The 25,565-nt window shown below is 51.3% G+C and overlaps 1 protein-coding gene and 1 pseudogene across 1 annotated transcript in view; one reads left to right on the plus strand and one right to left on the minus strand.

The window, feature by feature from the left end:
• Window positions 1–1,197: 1,197 nt before the first annotated feature.
• On the minus strand, window positions 1,198–1,335 carry LOC138505277 (5.8S ribosomal RNA; annotated as a pseudogene).
• A 4,263-nt stretch (window positions 1,336–5,598) lies between these two features.
• The window catches only part of WDR93 (WD repeat domain 93), a 640,373-nt gene continuing 620,406 nt past the window's right edge, over window positions 5,599–25,565 (plus strand). Inside the window, exon 1 of the mRNA XM_069624316.1 lies at window positions 5,599–5,656. The gene's annotated coding sequence lies outside the window, so the exon portion shown is untranslated. The remainder of the gene's footprint in view (window positions 5,657–25,565) is intronic.

Below are 25,565 nucleotides of genomic sequence, written 5' to 3' on the forward strand. Positions count from 1 at the left end.
TCCCGTTGCCGCCCCGGCGACCCCCAAGAGGGGCCAGGACAGTTGCTGGAGAAGGGCACAGCAGCGGTCAATCTCCCTCGGCCCCTCGACACAGCAAAACTGTTGTCCGGGGGCTGTAAAACTCTCTGCCGTAGCAGAGTGCCACTTGCCCCCTGTGGCCTTCCTAGCTGTTCGTGGTGCACCACCACAGAGGAAATGCGCCCTGCGGTGGCCAGGTCTGCCCGGGGGGCAGTCCTGCGAAGGCATTCACCGTTCCAGGAGACCGACTTGCATGCCTGCCGTGTTGAATCCTGCGGGTGGACTGCACGGACCCCACCAGTTTACCTCTCAACGGTTTCACGCCCTCTTGAACTCTCTCTTCAAAGTTTTTTTCAACTTTCCCTTACGGCACTTGTTAGCCATCCATCTCGCGCCTATATTTAGCCTTAGATAGAGTTTACCACGTTTTGGGATGCATTGCCAAGCAACCTGACTCCAAGAAGACCTGATCCCGGCAGGCCAGACGCCGCTACTGGCCTAACACCGTCCGCGGGGTCAGACTCGATCAGAAGGACTTGAGCCCCCTGAGCGATGCCAGGGAGGCGGTCTTCGGTACACCACATTTCCTACGCCTGCTGCTGAACAGGGATTCAGCGCTGGGCTCTTCACTGGCTGTTACTGAGGGAATCCTGGTTAGTTTCTTTTCCTCCGCTTAGTAATATGCTTAAATTCAGCAGATCGCCGCGTCTGATCCGAGGCCGTAGTCGAGGGGGGGGGGGCACAAAGCTTATGGCAGCTGGCCTCAGGCCCGTACTGGTGGTAGCCCTAGCCCTGTGCCTCTGGCGCAGCAGAGTGTGCGGTGTCCCGACCTGCGGCCGAAGCCTACATGGTGGCAAGGCCCCCGCTCCATGGCCATCCTGCGCCGGCAGCCGCAAGACACTACAGACAGCTACACACAGCATGGGCAGGTGCCCCAGGGTAGGTGAATGTGCGCCATGCTTTTTTAAGGCTCGCTGCCACCGGCACATTCTGGGCACGCCGGCCACCCGGCCCTCGCGAAACCTGCATGAGGCAGGGAAACTGGGGAGGCTGAGACGCGCCGGGATCATGCAACAGTGCTGATCGGGGTCTGACTTTAGGGGGACAAAGGGAACGGGGTCCCTGCGACAGCCCCAGCCAAGCCCCTAGGAGGGAACCCCAGGGCGATTGATGTACAAGCAACCCTCAGACAGGTGTAGCGTTTGGTGCGTGGTGCGTTTGAAGTGTTGATTTATGTGTCCTGCAATTCACACTAATTCTCGCAGCTAGCTGCGTTCTTCATCGACGCCCGAGCAGAGTGATCCACCGCCAAGAGTCACAAGCAACTTTTTTTTTTGTTCCAGGCGTCAGCCTGACCCTGCCAGTGCAGTAGAGGCCAGGGGAGGCAGCGCCGCCTGTGGCGAGACAGCCCAGCGCCCTGTCTAGCTCGGGCGAGACCATTGTGGTTTTAAAACAAAAAAGATTTTTTTTTAAATCAGGCCCTCAGCCTGGGAAACCGGTCCACCACTGCAGCAGCATGACACTTCCCACAGGGATGGAGGCAGGTCGCTCCGTCACCAGCCCACCCGGCCCGATCCACTCATCCTTCCCAAACCTCTCTGCTCCCCTTTTTGAGGAGGTTGGGGGGGAAGGCTGGGGGATGGACAGCGAGGTAGACCAGAGACAGCACAGACAGGGGGTCGGGTGGGACCGCTAGAGTCTTCAAAGCCCAGCATGGCCGCAAAGGGCCAAGGTCCAGGTATCTGGGCAAGAGGTAAGGTCACCCGCTGTGCCAGCAGACCTGGCCATCGCTTGCCCACAGATGTAGGTGGCTGGAACCTCAACGCTGCCGTCAAGTAAGCCTGCTGCGCCATGGCTCAGGACTTGCGCCCCTCAAGTGCAGTCCGGTTTCCCTCAGCTCCTGGCTGCCTCCACTCAGGGCTTCCCTGTTGACCGGGGTGTGCCTACCAATGCCCACCCGTTGTCGGGTCAGAGAGAGGAGTGCAGGACCCGGCCAGCACAGCAGCCTGCTCGGTGAGGGGGCCGGGTGGGGCTCCCTTTCCGGTGCGTGTTTGGGGACATCCGCAGCAGGTTAACCCAACCCTGCCACGTGTCCCTGTCCATCTGCTGGGTTGCGGATCCCCCTACGTTGGAAGGGAATCCCCGCTCCCCGGCGCCTGTTTGCCCACGCACCCCGGACTGCTCTGCGAGAGGTGCCCGGCTGTGGGAGTGCACATCTGGGATGCAACCGAGGTCGGGCCTACGGCTCTCCCTCCGGCTGCTTCGCTGTTAATGATCCTTCATGTCCCCACGCACAAGCAGATACCCCAGCCCTACATGTCCCAGTTCACACTCAAATACCCCATTTCTCCTTCCAAACACATGTTCAAGATTCAAATGCCACCTCCCTCCCGACCCACATACCACCATCCCTCCCTACAAACCCACACAAAAACACCAACATCCGTCCCTCTATACCTACACCAAGAAGCTCTACCTCTCAGAGCCACACCCTTATGCTTCACCTCTACCTCAAGACTTGCACTCAGATGGTGCCATCCACCCTCTCTCTATACCCACAACTGATTACCCCATCCCTTCAACACACACATGTTGCCACCTCTCCCATAAACCAACATCCTTGTCTCTAGAAATACATACCCCATTCCTCCATTCACACCCAGATGCCCCCGTCCTTCCCAACAGAGTGCTCCAGCATTCCCTGACATGCCCCCAGCATATGCCCTGACCCTCCATTCCAGATCAACAATGCCCCCCTCCGATCCAGACACCACCAAGATGCCCAATCCCTTCCCCAAGACCCATACAATGATGCTGTATCCTCCCTCCACACAACAAGATGCCCCTATCCCTCCCCTGACCAATGAGCATCCATCCCTTCCTCTGGACCCACACCAATGCTTCCTATGCCTCCCTTCACACCCACAACAATGTCCCATCCCTCCCGACCCACCCATGCACCCCATCCCTCCCTCCAGAGCCACAAGATGCCCCATCCCACCCACACCAAGAATCCCCAATCCACACTCCAGACCAACAGATGCCCCATACCTGTTCCAGACCGACAGCAATGTGCTACCATTCATTGCAGACCCCACCAAGATCCTACCGTCAAGAGCCACACCTAGATGAACCACCCCTCCCCCAGACACAGACCAATGTACCCCATCAAAGCCACACCAATGTGCCCCATCCCCTCCCTCCGGAGCCACACCAATATGCCCCATGCCACCCTCCAGACCAGCAGATGTCCCATACCTGTTTCAGACCGATACCACTTTGCCCCATCCATTGCAGACCCAACCAAGATGCCACCATCCCTCCCTCCAGACCCACACTGATATGCCCCAGTCCTCCCTCCAGACCCACACCACTGTGTCCCCATCCCTCCCTCAATACCCATACCACTGTGTCCCCATCCCTCCCTCCAGACCCACACCAGTGTCCCCATCCCTCCCTCCAGACCCGCACCATTCTGTCCCTATCCCTCCCTCCAGACCTGCACCACTGTGCCCCTATCCCTCCAGACCTGCACCACTGTCCCTATCCCTCCCTGCAGACCCACACCACTGTGTATCTATCCCTCCCTCCAGACCCACACAAACCTGCCCCAACCCTCCATTCAGACCCACGCTACTGTACCCAAACCCTCCCTCCAGACCCACACCACTATGTCCCTATCCCTCCCTCCAGGCACACACGACTATGTCTGTATCCCTCCCTCCAGACCCACACCACTGTGCTCCAACCCTCCCTCCAGACCCATACCACTGTGTCCCTATCCCTCCTGACCCATACCACTGTGTCCCTATCCCTCCCTCCAGACCCACATCACTTTGTCCCTCACTCCCGACCCATACCAATGTACCCCAACCCTCCACCACTGTGTCCCCAACCCTCGCGCCAGACCCACACCAGTGTCCCTATCCCTCCCAACCATTACCACTGTGTCCCTATCCCTCCCTCCAGACCCACACCACTTTTTCCCTATCCCTCTCCACCCACACCAATGTGCCCCAACACTCCAACCCTGCACCAGTGTCCCTATCCTTCCCGCCAGACCCACACCAATGTGCCCCATCCCCTCCTTCCAGAGCCACACCAATATGCCCCATACCTGTTTCAAACCAACACCAATGTGCCCCATCCATTGCAGACCCCAAGATACCACCATCCCTCCCTCCATACCCACACTATATGCCCCAACCCTTCCTCCAGACCCTCACCACTGTGTCCCTATCCCTCCATCCAGACCCGCACCATTGTGTCCCTATCCCTCCCTCCAGGCCCCCACCACTGTGCCCCTATCACTCACTCCAGACCCACACCACTGTGTCCCTATCCCTCACTACAGACCCACACCACTGTGTCCCTATCCCTCACTCCAGATCCACACCTCTGTACCCAAACCCTCCCTCCAGACTCACACCGTGTCCCCAACCCTCCCTCCAGACCTGCATCACTGTGTCCATATCCCTCCAGACCCACACCACTGTGCCCCTATCCCTCACTCCAGACCCACACCACTGAGTCCCTATCCCTCCCAACCCAGTGTCCCTATCCCTCCTGACCCACACCACTGTGCCCCTATCCCTCCCTCCAGACCCACACCACTATGCCCCTTCCCTCCCCCAGACCCGCACCATTGTGTCCCCTAATCTCCCCCCAGACCCACACCACTGTGTCCCTATCGCTCCCTCCAGACCCACACCGTGTCCCTATCCCTCCCTCTCGACACACAGCACTGTGTCCCTACCCCTCCCTCCAGACCCAAGCTGAACATGGACCACTGTGTCCCTATCGCTCCCTCCAGACCCACACCGTGTCCCTATCCCTCCCTCTCGACACACAGCACTGTGTCCCTATCCCTCCCTCCAGACCCAAGCTGAACATGGTTTTTAAAGTAAATTTAATTTTCCGCTCCACGTCTCAACCTCGAGTCTTGCCGGAACCTTTAGTTCACGGTATACCGAAGAAAATGCAAATTGTATTCTCAGCCAGCCAAGAGCACACGGATTGCTGCTGCTATTGCAGCCTGGAAGTCAAGAGAACACGGATTGCTGCTGCCCTGGAAGCCAAGCACACAGACTGCTGCTGCTCTTGCAGCCTGGGAGCCAGTGCCTTCTCGGTTCCCGCTCTGAAAAATGATGAGGGACAAGACAAAAGTCGGATGCTCTAGGGTTTCACAGAAACGTTCCCGGTTTCCCGATTTCCGAAGAAAATGCCCACTTGTACCGACAACCACAGCCTTCCCAATCCCGCTCAGCGCTCACTGAAAGCGCTCTGGAACCGCTTCTTTGCTCCTGAAAAACCACAATGATGACGTGTGAGTCACGGGAAGAAGAGTGGGCGGGCTGTTGCTATGGTCCATAGGAACTAGTCGCTTCCCTGGCAACACTGCCTTCCTCCATGATTCTCTTCCTACGCATGCAAAAGTCCTACCTGAAACATCACGACGGTTTAAGGCATTTCAGAAATACGTCATGTCGATCGAAAGGCATTTTGGAAAGTGTCGGCAAACTTTTACAGAAACACATAATGCTGTCGGGTCTCATAGGGACTTTAAATGTGTGTTCCGATTGATAATGAAAGTCCTCCCTTTACCAAACACACTTTTTCAGTTTCCAGGCAACGGCAAGTGAGTACATGCGATCTAGCGCTTGTAATACATTTTATATGCATTTCTTTTAGGATACCCTTTTGAAATCTCTGGAAATGCACGTTGAAGTAAGAGGCCACAGTTGAAACTGTAATTCGTTGTACTCAGCACATGTTCAAATAAAACATTGTAAATACGTGACTTTCTAAACTTCTGGTTTTGAAATTACACAGGGCAGCCTGTTGTTGGTATTGTAGACACAGTAGCTGCTGCGAAGCTCGTTTACGGTACAGTTCATGCTCTGGCAATGCTCGCAGACGCAGTAATTGCAGGCACAGTATCTGTTTTAGGTCTAACTGCTGCAGACACAGAAACAATACCCGATGAATATCAGCAGACACTACCTTCTTTAGCGCTAATGTTAAAGGCCCATCACATCCTCGGGCTGGAGTGAATGAGTGCAGAGACAATACCTGCTCTGGAGCATTCAGTCATTTTACCGAAACCAAAACGGAGTGGTACATTTCACCAAAGTACATAACACCGAAAATATTAATTAAATATATATGGGGTAGTGTGGTAAGGGGTTAAAATGAGTCGGGTTGTGATGGCGTTATGAGGGTGAAAACATGGGGGGGCTTTAGGGGAAGCCCCCCAAATTCAAATACCCGTGTTAAATACCAGAGTTTTTCAGTATTATGGTCGCGATGAAATGTACCACTCTGAAATTTGGGTCGGTAAAATCGCATATAACTCTCTGGAGCTAATGACTTCCGATTCACTACGTACCTGCTGATCAGCTACATCTGACAATACCTGCCCTGGGGCAAATAATCACATACAGAGTACCAGATCTGGGTTACTGATTCCACACTCAGTACCTGCCCTGGAACTATTGACGTTTGATACGGTACCTGCTAATTCGTTACATATGACAGAATACCTGCCCAGGTGCTTATAACCACAGACACAATACTTGCTCTGCGAGAATGATGGCATGCACAGTATGTACTCTGGGGCTAACGATTCCAGTCACAGTTTCTGCTCTGGAGCTAATGGTATTTAACACAATACAATACCTGCTCATGAGCAAATCTGGGGTTAATGACTGCAGAAACAGCTAAACCCATGCACCCTTTCCTTCCCGTGGGTCCTTTGCCATTCCTAATTCCCCCCTGACACCTCCAACCACACTCTCTGAAATGAGCGTGAAGAAGTGATCAGTAGGGATAAACCATCGTGCCACAATTTTCAAAACGTTTTTGGTGCAACTGATGGGATGCTCATGCACTTCACTTGCGCCAAAAAGGTGGTGAACCATGCACAAAGGACATTTAAATGTGTGCATCATAGTTGTGCACATTGAGGTGCTCTTTTCCCACCAAATGCACAACTGCGCAAGGCACAGGGAGGAAAGGGGGTTCTGGGTATTTTCAAGTAAACCCTGATTTTCAAAAGAGGTGCTCTTTTCAAAGCACAGGAAAACAAAATCCCTGTGCCTATTTGGAACAGGTGCAGGGGGGTATAAAATGTATGAGAAGATCACTTGTGATCCTCTCATGCAATGAGTGAGTGAATGCTGTGTGTGAATAACCAAGTGAATGTTGAGTCAAACAATGTGTGCATTTGTGCGCACGTCCGTGCCGATTTTGGCTGTTGAGGGCCAGGGCCATCTTAAGCACTTTTGGGGCCCAGGGCACAGACATCTGTGTGGCCCCCCTCCACCGAACCAAAAGAATGAAGGGATCTGAAGATCTGGTCGTACCCCCCACCCCCATATCACGATCACCACTCATGGCTTGGTATGCTGCCTCGTAAAATAAGCATAGGTACTATCGTTCAGTCCCATTACCCTCTTCATCCTTGCTGTAATCAGAATGATAAAGAAGTAGTATTTCAAGGACAACATTAGAAGTTCACGATAAGGGTACTTGTGTTGTAGAATTGGCACAGAACAATTTTCATCAATGGCAGCCACAAGGAAGGTATACTGGCCATAGTATGAATGCAGGATACAGTTCCCATGAAGAAGGTGCACATAACACAGAATAGACAGACTACTTAGATTAGTTGCCTCACAGAATGCAAAAGAGATCAAGCATGGATACAAGAGACCAACTGCAAGCAAGGAGAAAGCACACCTACCAATGCATGAATACAGGATGAAGATTAGAAGCTACTAAGAAGGTGTCCGTATCTACACAGACTGAGATTAGAAGGGCATATTTTTCAAGCAGTGTTAAAATTGGAGAGCAAAGAAACAAGTGGTTGTGGTGGGCAATATATAAATGCTCACTATTATTATAGCAGAAATAACACTTTAGCCATTGAAAGCATGTGTGAGGCTTTTTTGAAGATCATACCCAGAGAACGAAATCCCTCTGAGCGGTGACATTTTTGATAGGTTTGGGGACTGGTCATTTTGACAAGTCAGGCAATATAAGATTAAGATTAAATGAGATGAGGACCACACATTGGTTAAGTGGTGACACTGGGATTCGTGCCCATTGTGTAATTTCTGCTAGTTTCTTTTCCAGATCTTACAATGAACTAAAATAATCAAATTTTATAGAAGCAACTTGGAAAGTACACAAGTCACATAACCCAACATGAGTTTTTTTTTAAACTACATTTTTTTTGTGGAAAATTAGATTTTATTGATGTTTTAGGTAATGGCATTAGTCCAACAAGAATATAACCACAATGATAATCTGAAAAAACAATCACAACCTTTCTTCCCTTGCCCCCCTCCCCCTGCCCTTCCCTCCCCCCACCCTCAACCCGTCATGGATGAAAAGTATTACAAATCTGACCAAGGTTCGACACAGTGTGTCCTGGTACTACACAAACACAGGGTAAACATCATGCAAGCGCTCAAGGCACCAGGCCCGCTCTCAGGCCCCACCGCGCCACCGGGCAGGGCGCCTCAGGTCCAATTTCAAGTCCAGCTTACCGTTTGTGGATATGTCCTCAACCTCAACCAGTTCTTCCATATTTATCAAAGAAAGGGAGCCATAAACCCTCTGTTGGTTTTGGATTCATCAACTAGGTGGGTCAGGAATTCCATGTCGTATATGGCCCGGAGTTTGGTGACCCACTCTCTTTCCCCAGGGGGGTGGGTGGCCTTCCATTTCTGCGCCCAACAACGTCTGGCGGCCACCAACATGACCTGTAACATGTGGTCACGGGTAACCTTCGGGCCTCCCCCCTCCCCAATGCCAATCAACAAAAACCGGGGGGATAGGGTCCTTTCGATCCTGTCAACCTCCTTTATCCAGGAGAGGACCTCACTCCAGTAAGTCTGCGCCACTTGGCACTTCCACCACATATGTACGTAATCGCGCCTTTCAGTATGGCATTTCCAACAGTGCGGATCGTATCCTTTACACATCTTAGCAAGCCTTTGTGGAGGGTAATGCCAACTATGAATTAATTTCAGGGCCTGATGGCGGTATTGATGAGCCGCTGTTGAGCGATTGGCTTGCTTGCACATTTTGGCCCATCTCTTGTCAGTGATGGGAACACCTAGGTACCTAGGGGGTAGATAACAGCAAAAGGGCGTATAGCCTGGAGATGACCCCTCTGGTTCCCTTGTATGTGATCAGGAATTTTTCAAAATCTGTTAGGTCCCTCCTAAGTGTATCCCCCCCATTTATTTTCCGTTAGGACCCCTTTCAGCTGGAGATATCGAAAAGGGGAGAGGTCCCCCAGACCCAGAGCCTCCTTCAAATCACCCAGGGAGATGATCACTCCATCTGTCCACAGCTGTCCCTCCCTGGCCAGACCTGCCTTGTACCACTGCTGGAAGGCCAATGGCTCAACAATCCCATCCATGAGTGGCGGAGCCCAGATACAGCTCAGGGGTGAGGGCCATATTGTGAGCCATCTAAGATAACCCCCCTCTTTCCATATGGTCCATAATACCCCCAGGGCCGGGTGGTTCAAGATCCACCTTGGGATACATGTTTTAGGAACCCACAGCCATGCATCAAGCATAACCGGAGCAAAAAGTACATTGTCCATTGTTACCCACTGTTTCTTGGGGCCCATCACAAAGTGGCCTACCAGGATTCGCTATTGGGAAGCTTTATAGTATATCTCTAAATCTGGGAAATTAACACCCCCCCCCCCTCATCCTTGGGTCTTCTTAGGACATCATAGGAAATTCTGTGTGATTTTTCCTGCCCAGAGGTAGCGCAGGAGGGCCCGTCTAACCTCGAGGAGGAAAGGCCTAGGTACCATGGTCGGCAGCATCTGGAACAAATACAAACATTTGGGCAGAATCAACATTTTGATTGAGTTGAGGCGAACCATCCATGACAGGCCAGATTTTGCCCAACGTTCGATGTAACTTTTGATTGTTGACCACAAGGGTGGATAGTTAGCAGCAAAAAGGTCAGCCAGGTTCTGTGGGAGCCGAACTCCCAAATGACAGAAACCCTTCACTTGCGTACAGAATGGGAGGTAGGCAATATATTGCCTCTCGGTTGCACTGAGCTGTCCTGCCACAAATGCCACCGACTTCCCCAAGTTCACCTTATAGCCTGCAAGGGTATCATACCACTCCAAGCTACTTAATACCTCGGGGACTGATTGGGATGGGTTGGTGAGATAAAGCAGCACGTCGTCTGCGAATAAGCTCATCTTACAATTAATTTCCCCCATCTTAACCCCTTTAATATTTTCGTTCCCCCTGATGACAATGGCCAAGGGCTCCATCACTAAGACATATATAAGGGGGGATAGGGGGCACCCCTGCCTCGTGCCCCTCTCCAGGGGGAACATTGCTGACTCACCACCATTGACCACCACCCTTGCAGAGGGGTCAGAGTTGAGGGCAGAAATCCAACCACGCCATTTTGGCCCCATCCCAAGGGACGAGGGAACCCCCTCCATGAATGGCCATCCCACCCTATCAAATGCCTTCTCCGCGTCCAAGGACAGGAGAAGGGCACCTTCCGTTTTAACTGCCCTCAAACTAAGTATGTGAATGGTTTTACGCATACTATCCGCCCCCTGCCTGTTGAGCACAAAGCCTACCTGATCTGGGTGGACCAGTCGGGGTAAGCACTTTTCGAGAAGTGTGGCCAAGATCCTAGCAAAGATCTTTGCGTCGATGTTCAAAAGTGAGATGGGTCTGTAGGAGCCACACTCCGTCGGGTCCTTACCAGGCTTCGGTATCACCGTAATCATGGCCTGCAGGAAAGTCGGTGCAATGGTGTCAAAGGACCTAATTTGGTTAAATAACTTGGCCAATGGTTGTATTAAGACTGATTGGTACTGTTTGAAGAAGTCGGCTGTGAAACCATCCCCCCTGGGGCCTTACCCACCTTAAGTCACTTGATATCCCCCTCCACCTCCTCCTCTGATACGTCCCTTTCTAAGGCCTCACGCTCAGGTTCCGTGAGCTTGGGCAGGGGGTGGTCCTCGAGATATTTTTGAACTGCCTCCTTGGACCGCCCTCCTGTTTCGCGTAGAGTTTTTTATGAAACCCCGCAAAGGACTCCACTATATGTTCAGTTTTATTTTGGATGTTACCTGCCTCATCCCTGATGCCTTCAACCCGTCTATCCACTCTGTTAGCCCTCGGTCTATGTGCCAGCAGGGTCCCGACTTTGTCTCCCTTCTCATAGTATCTCTGCTTGGTGTATCTCATTTTCTTAACCACTTCACCAATTAAAACCGTATGTAAGGCGTGCCTCTTATCCCTCATTGCGGCCAGGAGGGTTTCCCGGTCTATGTCCCCCTTCGTGAGCTGGATTCTCATGTCACGTAGTTCCCCCCGGAGTTTGGTCTCGATCAGCGCCTTCTCCGTTTTTCTCCTAGCACCTTCGGCAGAGAGAAGGCCCCGGAACGTGGCCTTTGCCGCCTCCCAAACTGCGACCATTGGTATCTCACCCGTGTCATTCGTCACAAAATAGGTCTCCATTCATTTCTGCAGGAATTCCTTAAAGACCTGATCTCTCAGGAGGGTGTCATTACGCCGCCACCTATAAGACCTCGGGGCGCTCTGGAGCCTCCAGTCCGTTACTAGGAGTTCATGATCTGACCATGTGACTGATTCGACCGATGGACTTCCAATCTCCCCACCTCCCTCCTCTGAGACTAGTAGTAAATCAATTCCTGTGTATGTTTGGTGTGGGGGGAGAAAAATGTGTATCCCCCAGGGGTTTGGTGAAACTTACGCCAGAGGTCTACCCAGTAGTGGTCCTGTAGGAGATCCCGCAAGGTGAGGTTGTCCTTCGTGAGTTCCCTAGCCCTGGCCCCCTTTGCCGACCACCAGTCCAATCGGGGATCCATGATCAGGCTAAAATCCCCGCCCAGGATCATTGCCCCCCTCTGCCCATTCATCCATGATGTCCAGTACCCTTTGGATTAATTTGACCTGGCCTGCATTGGGTGCATATAGGGTGGCCAATGTGATCCACATTCCCTGGGTGAATCCCTTGATTCCTAGAAATCGGCCCCAAAGCCCCTTTTAGTCTCTACCTCAGTGAGATGCATCGATTTTCCAAGGAGGATGCCAACCCCCTCTTTTTAGAGCATTTGTGCGAGGCCCAAAAGTTCCCGCCTATCTCCCTCCCTTTGATTGCCCGCTCTGCCCTACTCCTATAGTGTGTTTCTTGCAAGAAGAGGACTTGCAGTTTTTGTTTGCGAAACATGTTGCTTGTGAGGGAGCGCTTGTTCTGCAAGTTTAGGCCCTTGACGTTGAGCGTACCAATCCGACCTTCAACCCTGATCGTCACTACCCAAAGCCATGAAGATTCCAGTGTGTCTCCCCTGGTCGATCCCTATATGCAACCCATAAATCTATGACGTGATGTTCCCATTGCCTCTGACCCAACCCCCCCCCTAATTTCCATACCCATTTTATAAGGTGTTTGTCGCCGTAACCCCAACTATGGTTGGAACTAGCAACGAACCAACAGGGTTGCTACCCTGGCCCCGGGAAATGTAATAATCTGGGACGTTCCCCGCCCCCAACAAGCAAAAGTATTTTCCCTTTTCAGCCATCCTCAGAGTCCCAAAAAAGGGCCCCCTATACCCTGTCCCCTCCCTCATGCCCGTGAAATGCGGCCCTCTCCTCCGAGGAGCAGGACCTCCCGGCAGATGTCACTCAGGGCAGGTCTGAGGGTCACAGCCCCTCTCAAAAATGAAACCGGGGGGACCATGTTATTTACTGTTAAGACGGATTTCTGAACTCTGTCCTGGTGGCGCAGAAGTTCAGAAGGCCAACCTAATTACTTGGAACAGGGTAACCTCTGGACGAGCCAGACCAATCAAGGTAGCGATCGCGGCGGTCAAGACTAGGTCTCAAGAGGGGTGAGGGTGACTGAAAGCCCGCAATGAGCACACAAAGCAAGAGCGCTTACAAACTACTCCAAACAGTTGTTATATCAAAAATATATACACATTTATTTTAAGGCCTTTAAAATAATGACCGTAGCGAGAAAATCACAATATCACAATATTAAGCCAACACATACCATATCAACACAATATATATACAAATACGACAGTCGCAAGCGTTATATGCACGAAATGTGTAGTCCACCTGAAAGGGAAGGAAAACAGGCAGTGCGATACAATGCTTTAGACTCAGTTCGCCTTCAGAGGCACCTAACTAGATGGAAGTCCGAGCCCTGCGAAGAGTGGAGCCTTGTGCTCAAAGTACCTGCACACGCTGGTGCCAACGGGCAAAAGGAGAAGCTCTTTGGAGGAAGTCAGGCAGTTCGGGTTAGTGCACAACAGAAGAAGAACAGGTTCCGCGACTCAAGCGCAGCCTCCACAGTGAGCAGAAGCAGAGCGCGAGTACGGACAAAAGGGTGCTGTTTTTACACAGCGGGGAAAAGCAATGGGCTACTGCAGGAGGGCGACCAGATCCTAGCTAAACTACTCACCGGTCCCCGATGCAAGCAGACCCAGGCTTCTCCACGTTAGTTTCAGCAGCTGGCAGGTTCAGAAGAGCCGGGAATGCCTCGTCGTCGTGTAGAGAAAAAAGACGTCCCAATCGAAGAAACCTGCACAGTTTTGTCACCACAACAGGGCAACGGAGCGGCCGTGTGTATCTGAGCCAAATGTACACTACTCACTTCAGACTTGGGAACGCCAAGTGTACTAAGCGTGTGAGAGTGACAAGGACTCGAAATACAACACAACCTGGCGGCGGTTACAGAGCAGGACTCCCGTGTAAGCTGGTCAGTCAACTGGATGGCCCAGAGACGCTTCCGAAGGCTTACTGGCAGGAGATGATGAAGTCGCCGAGAATAGCTGTTCCTGCTATTCCAAAGGTCGAAGCACCAGTACAGGCCTTCTGGTTCGATCAAAGGAGGAAAGGGTTTCACAGGACGACAGCAGTGCAAAGGAGGAGTCCTTCAGCGGGTCACCAGCGATTCCTCGGTCCAGCCTCTTGGTTGCAGGATACTTGGCTCCTGTATTCCTTCGTTCGTGAGAACTCAGGAGATCGACATGGTAGTGGTGTTTCCAGCCCCCTCTTATCCACGGTTCCCTTCGCGCCAAAACGGAGGGGACCCAATGGGAGATCCGCTCATCAACACTCACACCATTCGTGGACCAATCACGGACCACGGTGGTCCCAGGCATTCACACCACCCTAGACTCTCTGGCACCCAGGATGTGTATTGGGACCAGACATCCCAGCCCACACCCTGGAGGCACACAAAAGACATGTAGAAGCCCGCGAAAGCATTCGTGTTTCGCGGGAAAGTACATGCCCAAATAAGGAAGGCCCTGGGTCGGCTCGACCTGGGGAAGGTGAAGGGAGCAAGACGGTCAGCGGACAGGACAAAGGAGCCTCGTGGTCTGGCCATTTTGGGAGCCAGGCCACCATTTTGGGTTAAGCGCAGAAAACGTGCTTAGAACGCCAAAAGGAGCTCAAAATATAAAGAAACGATCGCTGCCACCATTCCCGTCCCTGAATTACTTGCACCGATCAAATACAATCCTAAACGAGTATCTAGGGCCTGTAGAAGGCTAGAGACCCAAGAGAGCTGTAACTTAGCTTACAGTGCCCTCTTGTGTCATGTTGCACTAAAGCCGCAACATGATAAAAGAAACTACGGGAAACAGCGTTCCCCGGTACTGACTGTCTTAAGGGCATGTCAGTTTCCCCGTAAGAAAGGAGCGAAAGCACAGAGGAGTGCGGCAGAAGGCTGCACTTCTCTGGCAAAGTCAAGAACAAGGTGAAAAACAACAGCAAAAAGTTTAGGGGTTGCCACATGGAAGGAAAATTACCTACAATTACGAAATCTTTCCTAACATTTACCATTAAGCAAGTCACTCGCCATTCAACTCTACAAATTTGAATCATATTCTCTGAACAAAAAGCCTGCCAACCACGGTGAGAACATAGACTAGCGTGCACCTCTTCCCCACTGGTCGTAGGGGTCCCCAGTGAGTGATGTGCACCAACTATTAACACAATGGTTAAGCATTAGACCTGTCCGGTGTGATCCCATGGGACCATCAAGATCTGCTGGAAGGTGTCTGGTTATCCAGAGCCCTCCTATATACCTAGCCACCGGCCACTCTGCAACTTTGAATAACACCTTTAAACAATAAACCCAACAACCCCAGTGAGAACGTGGGGCAACCTGCATTTTTCCCTCTGGTCTGTAAGGCCCCCTGGGAATTATGTGCATATCTTCAGGTCAATGATTGAACACTTGGCGCTTCCAGTGTGTTCATGTGGGGCCTCCCCGGTCCGCTGGGGGGTATCTGGTCTTCTGGAAATTCTGCATGCCCTTTACTTTAAGCTCCCTTGGGTGAGATCAGGACCTCGAGGGGCCCGGCTGAGGTCCCTGTCACCTCCGCCGTGCTCTCCAGATGTTCCCGGGAGGACCCCGTCAGGTCCTCAGCAGCTCTCCGAATGTCCTCCTCCGTAACCAGCTGGTACCTCTGGCCCTTCCATTCAAAGGCTAGATAGAATGGGTGCCGCCAGCAGTAACAGAAACCCTTCTCCTGCAGCCATCTAGTGATAACCCCAGATTTTTTCCTCATCTGGAGTGTAAGGGCTGAGAGGTCTTGGTAAATTGTCACCCTGGAATTCGCGTACTGTATGTCTCTCAGGGTCTTCGCCCAATCCAAAAGTCTGGCTTTGTTTTTGTAATAGTGGAACCTCGCCAACACTGAGCGTGGGCCCCTTCCACCCCCACCCGCTCGATGGACCCTGTCAAGCACGACCGTCTCTCCGGAGTCAGACCCCAGGACAATCCTGATATCCTGAAATTTACCCTCCAGGCCCACTGGGGTCTCCCCCTCCGATTCCGGCAGGCTGAAAACCCTCAAGTTGTTTCTCCTTTCGTGATTTCCCATGTCGTCAACCTTGAGTCGGAGGTCCTCCTTGCGGCGCTGAAGCTCCCTAAACCTTGTCTCCATCTGTGTTTCGAGGAGGTCCGTTGATGCCTGGTTATTCTCCACACCCTCCATCCGATCCTCTAATGTGGAGACCTTGGCCGTGAGATCGGCCATCTTGGCACCCATATCTGCCCTGCGTTGCTGCTGCCTCCTGTCGTACTCACTGCTTCCCTCCTGGTGCCAAGGTCCTTCTATGTGGCTATGTGGACGGCTGAACTCTGGAGTGTTTAGGCTGTGAGATACACTCCGGGCACCACTGTGCAAATCGCTACTCCGTCCTCCTCTGGTCGACCCCCCGTGTTGTGCTAAATGTGAGTCAGCACCCTGGGGATGTTCTGGTAACTTCCATGGTACACCATTCGGGGACCCGGGTGGTTCCTTGTTAATATGCCAGGTCCTTTAGTCAGGCGTCTCTCCCTGTAGACTGATCTGCTCTGTGTGTCCTCAGGGTGCCCTTCCAGTATGGCGGTTGGAGGAGATGCCTGCAGGGGACGCTTGTACTGTCACCCCAGGGTTGGACCGAACTTTCTATGAGGTCTCAGTGGGTGCACGGAGTCGGGTGGGGGCCCGCTAGGCCGGCGTGCTCCTTTTTTTTTTATTTTTTATTTCTTTTATTGATTTTATGCAAACAAAACAACAAAAACCAAACAAGCAGCATAATCATAATAGTTCCATTACACATCAAGTTATCTTAATCACTGCTCCCCCTACCCCTCCCTCCCCCCGTGAGCCTATTTTTCAATCTCATTCAATGTTTGGCACTTGCGGCCGGGTTTCGTTCTCTTCGGAGTCGGTTGGATCTGATATTACTCCAAACAATTCTGCTATTAGCGTTTTCCAAGCCAACAGGGTGCCCGCCTCCCCTTCATCAGCCCTGCTACTCGCTTCTTGCCATGCCACCGTTTCAGCCTCCGCCCATTTCTGCAAGTCCTTCCACCATACATCCACCTTGGGTTTGTGGCATTTCTTCCACCCCATGGCGATCCTACGTTTCGCCAGCACATACGCCAGATTTCTCAGTTTCTCAATATGCTTGAGTTTCCGTGGCCTAGGAAACCCGCCCAACAAGCAGGCCCAGGCCGTGTCTGTGACAAGAGTAACCCCTTTATCAGCCAGTTTCTGCGCCACTTCTCCCCAAAAACACCTAATGATCGGGCACGACCAAACCATATGTGTCATGTCAGCGTTCTCCAGGTTACATTTAGGACACACTTGTATTCCAGCGTTTCGGAACTTAGATATCCTCAAGGGGGTCATGTATGCCCTATGCGTTACATACAGCTGTATTTGTTTTAATCTGGCATTTCTAGACACTTTTCTGTGGTAGCCCAGAGCACGCTCCCACACCCCATCCTCCATCGGAGCCCCCACTTCCGCCTCCCAGTCCAGTCTCAGATGTGTCAAATCTTTCCCCGCCTTAGCCATCACCATCTCATACAGTCTCGAGATCTCATGACCTCCTTCGGATATATCATATATTGCTCCCAAAACTGCATCTGGTTCTTCTATCAAAACTGTCTCTGGCCAGGTGTTCTTAATCATCCGCACCAACCTAATGTACGTGACATATTGTCCCTTGTGTAGCCCCGCCTCTTCGTTGAGTTCTATGAACTCCTTAATGGATCCCTCTTGCCAAACATCGCCTAGCGTTGCCAGCCCCACCGATTCCCAGTAGGTCCTAACAATCACCCTCAACTGATTATCCCTTCCTGCCAAAGCAACCAGCGGTACCTGCGGGAGACACGGGCATGGGACTTCCATCAAACGACAAGCCCTACGCCAAACTTTCCATCCAAGCCTCAACATCGCAGGACACCCCCTCATTTCGGTCTCAGACAGCCAAATCATTTCTTTCAAATAAAATGGGGCGCAGTCCGGTCCAAGCACCCTGTGCTCAGGGGTCACTTCATCAGAAAGCCACTTAGCTACATATTGTAACTGTCCCGCCAAATAATAAACCTCAAAATGAGGCAGTCTGATACCTCCTTTTTCATAAAAGTTTCCAAAACGCCACTCTATTTTGGGTACCGTGCCACAGGAAATCCCTACACATGCTGTTCAATTTACTGAAAAACGTCTTGGGTATTATGTATGGGATATTACTAAAGTAATGCAGGAGCCTGGGCAGAACTACCATCTTAAGCATAGCCCCCCGCCCCATCATCGCCAAGGGCAATCTTGCCCAGAACTGCATGCTGTTCCTAATTTTCTCGATGGCTACTTCCGTATTATGTCTGTGTTCTTCTTCCACCGTGTGATATACATCTACGCCCAAGTAACGAAAAGAGCTAGTTGCCCATGGTACCTGTAGCATCGGTAGTCTATCTACAGGGGTCCCCTTATAGCTACCCAGCGGGAATATGACTGACTTTTGGGGGTTCACCGATATGCCCGACAACTCTGCATACTTTTCCATCACTTCAAGTATGCATAAGAGATTTTCTTCTGGGTATTGCAAGTACAGTAACAAATCATCTGCGTACAAGGATATCAAGTGTCGTTCCCCTCCTACCTCAATGCCTATCGCATCATACTGTGCCCTAAGGCATATTGCCAGAGGTTCCAGGGCTAAGATGTAAAGCATCGGGGACCAGGGGCACCCTTGTCTGGTGCCTCTACCAAGTTGCCATCTCTCGGATATCACCGCTCCAGTTCGGACCCTGGCAAGCGGCTCACTATACAACATTTTAGCCCATCTGATATAGCCCGGCCCCATACCATACCCTTCCAAAGCAGCCAATAGCCACGACCACTTGACCGAATCAAAAGCTTTAACTGCGTCTAAAGACACTATCGCCATCTCACCCTCGTTCTTACTACCCCATTCGACCACCCGATGGAGTCGCCTATGGTTGTGTGTTATGTTCCTGTTCGGGACATAACCCGTTTGATCAGGATGTATGAGTCTACCAATCACTTTTGTGCAGTCGATTTGCTAGGACAGCCGTAAGAATCTTGCTGTCCTGATTTAGCATCGACAAAGGCCTGTAGGAACCACATCTATGCTCTGGCTTATTGGGCTTGGGCAGCGGTATTATAATCGCCTCTCTGAGTGACTCAGGCAACCGTCCTATCTCAAACGCTTCATTAAGCATGTCCAGCATTGGGGGGAGGATTTCCTCTCTATATACTTTATAGAATTCGCTGGGGAACCCATCTGCCCCCGGGGACTTACAGGTAGGCAACTGCTTCACAACCTCCTCTAACTCCTCCAACGTGATTGGCTCATATAACTCCTCCCTCTCCTCTTCACTTATCTTGGGCAGCCCTATGTCTTCTAACGTCTCAATTATCCTGCGTTGGTCACCCATCTCATCATCTCCGTACAGCACTCTGTAATATTCCACAAATTCTTTGTTAACCCCCTCTTGCGTGGCCACTTCCTCCCCGTCCTCCCTAATAATGGTCCTAATCGGAGGCCTAGGGGTCTCGCTTTTGTATAGCCAGGCCAAAAGGCGGCCTGTCTTATCTCCCCCCGCGTGCTGCCTCTCAACATATTTCCTATAATTGAGATTGCAGAGTCTTTCCCAGTGCCCTGCACATTGTTGCTGTAGTTGGAGTACCAGCTCAGTGTCTACGTCACCGCTCTTCAATGCTGTTTCTAGCTCGGTTTCCGTCCTCTGCAGGTCAGCCAAGGCCCCACCCTGTAACCCTCTTGACTTAGCAATGGCCGCCCCCCGCATCACCACCTTAAAAGCTTCCCATAATGTGCCCGCGGAATCAACACTCCCAGTATTCTCCTCAAGGAAGTTAGTAATCTCTTCCTTTATATCGTCTCTAAAGACTGGATCCTTAAGCGCCTCCGCTCGGAGGCGCCATGTAGGGATCTTTGCCCTCAGGGGGCAATATTGCCATCCAAGGATCAGGGGCGAGTGATCCGAGAGGACCCTAGCCTTATATTCGATTTGGGTAATCTCAGACATCACATCTGCTGTAGCAAAGACGTAATTGAGCCTAGTGTGCAGTTGATGCAGGGCTGAATAGTGCGAGTATTGCCTCTCAGTGGGATGTTTCATCCTCAACGCATCTGTAAAGCCAAAATCAGTTAGCAGTGTCTGCATCGCTCTCGCCGCTGGGCCAGGCTTACCCACCCTGCCATCTGATCTGTCCACCACAGGATCCAACACACAATTAAAGTCCCCACCCCAGATCACTGCGCTCCCTATACACGTACTAAGATTGGTACACAGGGCTCTGAAGTATGCTGCTGTGTTTTGGTTGGGGGCATACTTATTTACTATGCATACCTCCCTGCTCTCCACCAGCCCTCGCAATATCGCCATCCTTCCATCAGTTTCAACTACCTCTTGTATCGATTTGAACGGGACATGCAGTGCCACCCAGATTAACACACCCCGGGCGTATGCAGAGTATGACGAGCGCACTACAGTCCCTCTCCACTTTCTCTTAACCAAGTCCAACTTCTCTCACGCCAAGTACATCTCCTGTAGTAGTGCGATATCTATCTTCTGCCTTTTCAGATACATCATGATCTTATTTCTTTTCAGATAACTGTTAAGGCCCCTGACGTTCCACGTTATTATCCTGAGGTCCCCCATAGGTCGTTAATAAGCACCCTCTCGATCCTCCGCCGATTCCACCCCTTCTTGCACCGCAAGTACAACATGCTGATTCCTCCAAATAGGCTCAAAACAAAACTTAAACTCCCCAAATCCACACACACACTCAACTTTCCATCCCCCCACCTTCTTCCCACCCCTCCCCCAACCATACCCTCCCCAACCGTTGCCCAGCTCCATTCCTGGATCTCAGGCACCCCCACATCTAGCCCTGCCTAGCACAAGCTTCTACTCAGGGCTCAGTAGGGTAAAGCCGCCCTAATGGCCGCTGAAACTAATAATCTATTGGGGTAGGTCGTTCACGTTTTGTTGCTCCTTTAAAAAAAAAAGAAAACATTACGCATACAGATGCCAAACAGTTACCAATTACAGTTACACTCACTATATTCCAGTCCAAGTCGAGCACCAGGCTCAGATTGTGGTCAAAGTTCAGTCAGTTACAGTTTCTCTGTACAATCAGGGTCCTCGTCCCGCACACTCTCACAATGTCCGTATTATAAAATCTTCATTCTGTATGATCCTGCCGATCACGATCCGCTTCTTGTTCCGGGCAGCCCTGCAGGTCCAGCCATGTGACAACATCCTCCGGGGTATCAAAAAATAGCGCTTTGTTCTTATGTAGCACCTTCAATCGTGCCGGATACAGCAGCATATATTTGACTCCCGCCGTCCTCAGCCTTCTTTTGACGGCGACGTAACTATACCTCTGCCATTGCACCAGTATCGTATAGTCCGGGTATGCTGTGATGTTGGTGGATGCTCTCTCTATCGTGCCGCCCTTATGAAAATATTCGAGGATCTTCTCTCTGTCCCTGTAATTCAGGATCCTCGCGATGATCGGTCTTAGTGGGGCCCCCGGCCGGGGTTTCCTCATTAGGGCGCGGTGCGGCCTCTCCACCGTAAATCCCTGCAAAAGATTCCCTGCTCCGATCCCTTGCAGGATCATGTTTTCCACATAGTTTGTGGGGTCTTGTCCTTCTTCCCCCTCCGGGAAGCCAACCACGCAAATGTTGTTCCTCCTCGCCCTTCCTTCCGCCTCTTCCACACGATTTTCCAGGTTGGCGACCTGTTGTTTTAAGACATGAATCTCTTTCGCATTGCTCGTGCTAACATCAGTATTAATCTTCACCCCACTTTCCAGACCGCTGGTCCTTTCTGCAAGCGCCCTGACATCTTGACGTAGCAGGGTGAGTTCCGTACCTACAGCATAGATCTTGTTCTCTAGAGCTGTGCGTAGGTCCGCCATTGCCAGGTCCCATTTAGCACTCAGTCCCGTTATAGCCTCCAGGATCTGGTGCTTGTCCCCTTCGGGGGCGTCTTCCACAGGGGTCACGACCATGCTCTGCACCGATGTTGAGGGGGTCCGCTGCGTTTTCGTGAAAGCCTCCATCGTGGGTTGCTTAGTCTTGACTCTCAACCCTTTAGCCGACATGGCGCTGCCCTTCACTCCTGTACGACTCCACCTTAGTGCAGCTGTTGCACTGTCCTTGGTCCGACAATGGTCTGGCTCCCAGGTCTCCTAGCTCACATTCGAGATGGCACTTCGAATTGTTTTACGGGTGGGCTATGGCCTCACACTCCTCATTCAACTCCCGTAGGCCTTGTCGCCCAAGCATCCAATGTTATCTCTTCCTGCAGTCAGATCGCCGAGGCTCCATTAGCGTATGCCAGGCCGGGCTCTCTCATGGTGCTAGTTCGAACACCCTGCCATATTTCCCTATTATACTATTCCTCCAGGCAATTTTCGCAGCCATGTCCCGCAGTTCCGGGGAATCAGTTTCGTTTCTCCTTGGAGGCCTCTCCTTTGTTAGCAAGGAAGCGGCCACACAGCCGTACCAACAAAAACATGTATATCTCACGATTCCCCGGGACTATGAGCTTCTCCAACGAACTTCACTTGGCGTGCGGCTTCCGACGCCTGATCCCCAAAGTTCTAGGCGCTCGTTGCAGTTTCAACGGGTAACTTTGGCAAAATTAGAGTCGGATCATCAGGAGCTCCTCACGCAGCACGTCCTATTCCATGGCCAGCTAGCCACGCCCCCCCCGGCGTGCTCCTTTATGCTCACCTGGGTTCAGCCTCGAGGGCGGGCAGGTGGGGTCGCCCCCCAGCGGTGTAGCTGAGTGGTGGGTGTTAGGGTTCCACGCTCTGGGGGGGTCTGGTGTAGCCTCGAGGCGGAGAGCCGGGGCCCAACGGTAGCCCCAAGGGTGAGGTGAGTTCTTCAGGTGACCCCCGTTATGGTGTATGTGGGGGAGAGGTGGGAGGGCCCGGGCACGCCCCCGCCTCGGCCCTAGTCCGCCAGGGAGAACTCTGAGTGGGAGGGTGGTCTCCTCATGGACCGTGGTGTTCGTGGTATCCCAGCCTCCTCTTAGGACCGGCAGCAGGCCTCCTTCAAGGTGTCCAGAGTGGGGCCCCCCAGCCGCCGTGTGCCTGCAGCGCTGGCTTCTCACGGCCCGCACCGCGAGGTTGAGATACAGAGGAGAGGAAGAAAGGGGGGGCCTGGGCACGCTCCCGCGTCGACACGGGCCGCTGGGTGACTCCGCTGGCAGAAGCAGGGAGGGAGGGGGGACATGGAGCAGTTTGTTTTCGAAACGCAGATTGGGGATTCGAACCTCTGTTGCTCTGCATGGTCTTGCTTCCAAGACCAGCGCGTTGCCCCTGTGCTATCCTCCGTTATAGAAGCATATAATGAAAAATGGGGCTGATTCTACCTTAATTTTCTCCATCATCAAGGAAAGTATATAAGTATCAGCATACTAATTGATGTGATCTTAAAAGATTGTATCTGGGTTTCTCTTTTGTATTTTAAAGCTTTGAATATTACCAAAACACAGGCTTGTGAAATTGTTATTTATTTATAAACGCACTGATAAACCTTTGTGTTGTACAAAAAAAAGCAAACAGTTTTTTTTGTCAATTGAGCAGACTTTAAAAGATGCTTGCCAGAGGTCTGTTTTCTTCTGTGTAAAACCCCTTCCACTCAAATGACCTGGTAATAAGGCAAACCTTTCCACAGAAGACAGCACAATACTGTCAGTTATATAAAATGATTTTTCCAGGATGACTGTATCATCTGCTGACAAAGCCAGGACACGAGAATGAACGTTTTGGTTTCACACTCTTGAATTAACACTTTATGCTCATCATTAGGGGTGGCTGCCTGGGTTTTACAACAACCTGTCTGAAGAAACCGACTTCTGATTTCTAGACCTTCACCATACTGATGCTTTTTGTTTTTATAGCAACCACTGTCTGGTGCAGGTGCATTGCTGATAATAGCGCCTAATGTGCTACAAAGCAAAGTATATAGCCATGCAGGTTTATCAACTTGAGACATAGGAAAGGCTGAGTCGGCCTTGCTGGAATTTGGTTTTATAATCTTGCATATGAACAAAGATCTCTGTAGATCACATATTTTGTGTCTTGAAACACTTGTGTATAGACGCGTTATAAATGCCATATCATATCAATGAGTGCTTTATACGCTGAGCTATCTTCTGCTCCATCCCAGCAATCAAACGTATCAATATGCATTTGGCTGTTGCACATGATCAATAGGGTCCCAACAGAAAGGTAAAAATGCTACATGAGGTGTGCTATTGTGGACGCACAAACTATCTACACAGAGTGAACAAAGAAAGCATTAAAGTATAAATTAATCAGAGCAGAATGTTCTTGTCAACAATATACAGGCAATAGGATTAGCCTCAGCAGCAGCCCATAAAATATCCTAATGTGTGCCATTTAGGTTTGGTCAACAAAGGAAAGTGGTTTCTAAAAATCATGCAGCCTTGTGGGGCCCCCCTCAAAGGTGGGGGCCCGGGGCAAGTGCCCCATTTGCCCTCCCATAAAGATGTCTCTGGTGAGGGCAGCACAATAACAATGCACTTTTAAAAATAAAATATATTTTTTTGACATGTTCAGCAGTAAAAACATATGTAACCCGTCTCCCCGTCCCTTTTCGCCCCCCCACCTTCTCCCTTCCCCCCTCGATCCCAATACATATAGCCAACAACGCACCCATTCCTGTCCTCCCGTGTGACGAATCAACTTCCGGGGCACCAGTGGTCCAGGGATGAATATCGGTTTCTAGACCATCAATCAACCCCACACCTCTAGTACACCAGAAGGGATCCGAACAGATTGGAATACAAGTGAATTATAAGACCTCCTTGTCCAATTTTGGTAACATGGATGGAACAGGAGGTTAATCTCTGCAAGGTCGTGGATCGTTGATTAGTTGTAACACAGCGAAAATACAATTATTACCCAATGATAACAGGGACTGTCCAGTCAAGGTTGTGTACAAATATCTACTTTATTATTACTACAACATGCAGTTCTAGCACACTACAATTACAACCCACACTGTAAAGGAACACAGGACAGACAAATTCACAAATGAAAGGGTTACTGACAGGATGGTAGTTGATAAAGTAATCAGTCTTATAGTTCAAGATTATTTGGCTGCAGCACCAAAGGGTCATAACGGTCTCTAGGAGCCTTCAGAGAATGACCAGGGGGGCAGAACCACAATGTACCTGGTGCTGCACAAGTCCTTGGTGCTCGACAGCGTCAAGGCGGTTCCAGGGTGCTTTGCAGCCCTTGAGACAGAGTTAGTGGCGGGAGAAAACTGTGGGTACCAGGCGACAGGCAGTTCAGCACGCGAGACTGGACGGACATCTGCAGGCTGTCTGGCGCGTTGGCTCGGGGCCAAGAATCGTTGTCTCTGTGCTGGTTGATGGATCTGGAATGCAGGTCGAGGCATCTCGGATAGGTCTGGTGACTGCGGCATGACAACAGTCAACGGTGCAGCCGGTTGCGGTTCGAGGACTCGACAGTTTCAAAATTGTCCTTTAAAAGATGGATGCTGGATGATGCTTGTGTGGCACTCCTAGCTTCTTCGCAGGGCTTGTGTCCTTTCAGGGCGGATTGGCCCAAAGCTTAGGAGGGTGTTAGCAGGCAACAGCCTTGACTTTTGTCCAGAAACTCT

This window comes from Ambystoma mexicanum, chromosome 11 (assembly GCF_040938575.1).
Source record: "Ambystoma mexicanum isolate Mex_15411 chromosome 11, UKY_AmexF1_1, whole genome shotgun sequence".
Lineage (NCBI taxonomy): Eukaryota > Metazoa > Chordata > Amphibia > Caudata > Ambystomatidae > Ambystoma > Ambystoma mexicanum.